The sequence below is a fragment of the Scophthalmus maximus genome, chromosome 13 (assembly GCF_022379125.1).
Source record: "Scophthalmus maximus strain ysfricsl-2021 chromosome 13, ASM2237912v1, whole genome shotgun sequence".
NCBI lineage: Eukaryota > Metazoa > Chordata > Actinopteri > Pleuronectiformes > Scophthalmidae > Scophthalmus > Scophthalmus maximus.
This window is the reverse complement of record NC_061527.1, coordinates 665,550-667,500: the sequence shown is the minus strand read 5'-3', so window position 1 is coordinate 667,500 and position 1,951 is coordinate 665,550.

Genomic DNA, 1,951 nt, shown 5'->3' with positions numbered 1-1,951 from the left:
AGTGAGTGAGTGAGTGAGTGAGTGAGTGAGTGAGTGAGTGAGTGAGTGAGTGAGTGAGTGAGTGAGTGAGTGAGTGAGTGAGTGTGTGTGTGTGTGTGTGTGTGTGTGTGTGTGTGTCGTAGTGCAGTACAACAGTCTAGTGTCGAGCTTCATCTCCTCTCAGGCCCATTACAGAATCATACTGGTGAAGACCAGAGTCTCACTGGGAACCTGTCAACTCTGATATGTCAGAAACACTGACTGACACCAGACACACACACACACACACACACACCAGCCTGAAGCCTGGCCGACAGTATGAGGTGAGGCCGGACAACTGGGTAGACGAGGAGATGAGAAGAGGAGGAGGCGATGTGTGTGTGTGTGTGTGTGTGTGTGTGTGTGTGTGCGTGTGTGTGCGTGTTGAATGGGGGTATCACCTCCTGAAGAAGACGGGGGTTTAATGGAGGGGGAGTGTGTGTGTGGAGGGGTCTGACCTTCCCTGGCAGCGATGAGGAGGGAGGAGCTCATCCTCAGATTATGCAAATGAGGCATCGTTTGATGCAAAACAAAGCGGACCGGCCGCTAATGTGTCTGGAGTCGTGAAAAGGGCGAGACTCCCTGCGAGAAATACCAGCAGAAGAAGAAGAGAGAGGGGGCGCAGGCCAGAGCAGGGGAGTCTGGGGACGGGCGGACGGGGCGGCGGCTCCCGCAGCGTTATACATTATCATATTTCCACGTAATTAGTTGGTTTTTCCACATGAAATGAGGAAGCGGCTCGACGGTGCGTTCACTGCCGCGAGGACAACCGGCCTCTCCCCCCCTCCTCTGATACTGAATTATGACCTTTGACCTTTTCTCTCACATCATCGACCTAACAACCTCACACACACACACACACACACACACACACACACACACACACATACACACTCACATTAATCCCCTCATCATTAATATGTGAACGGGGCCATTAGTGACAAACAGGACTTTGGGGCCTCTGGGGCCCCTGGAGCCTCTGGGGCCCCTGGAGCCTCTGGGGCCCCTGGAGGGCCCCTGCCAGTCTGTTTCCAGTATCACCGACACACACGGCGCCGCACGGCGAGACAACCTGGTGCGTGCAGTGTGTGTGTTTGGCCAGGTCATTTCTTTGTCAGTGTAATTCCGGAATTCTGAGGCCGACAGCACGATGAGAATGAGTTTGTTCAATGTCGTGTTTCCTGGAATTCCAAAGATGGCGGGGAACAACTTCATTTTTAAATCCTGCTTTTAACTTCAATCAGGTTTAGGGGTCAGGGGTCAGGGGTCAGGGGTCAGACTCGAGTGAACATCAAACGTATAACCTGTCAAATATATTGAGAATTTAAATTGTGAGGAATAAGAGTGAGTTTCTAAAAGTGAGAGTACAGAAACATTTTGGGAGATTTTGAGAACCGAGCTGAAAACGATCAGCTGACACCTGGAGAGACGTTGTTCTGCTCGTCACACATTAAAATGTCTCAAGACCATTTAAATTAAATCAAAATGTTTCTCACCAAGAATTTTTCCAAATCATCCAACAGTTCACATCCAATCAGCTGATCCATCACAACCTGCTTCACTTCCTTCATTCAAACTTTCAGGTCACAACTCTTCCTGCAGGTGCATTCAAGGACCCTCCGACAAGTGAAACTTACAAGTCAGCAGCTGAGAAGCAGCTGTGAACATCATATGTGTTCATACTGCAACTGTAAAAAAAAAGAAAAGAAGCTGTTTTCAGGGAAATTACACATTTCTATGATAAAACAGGAAGTGTCTCCACCGAGCCAAACTATCATCAAGAGATCACCTCGTGTCACCTCCCCAGAATATTAAGATCGTCCAGCGCTTCGCCACGAACTCCTCTAAACTCCGCTGACATGGCGTCCCCGAGGCGTCCTGCACAAACCATGACATCACACGTGTTGGAGGCGGCGTGGGCTGAGGCCTGATG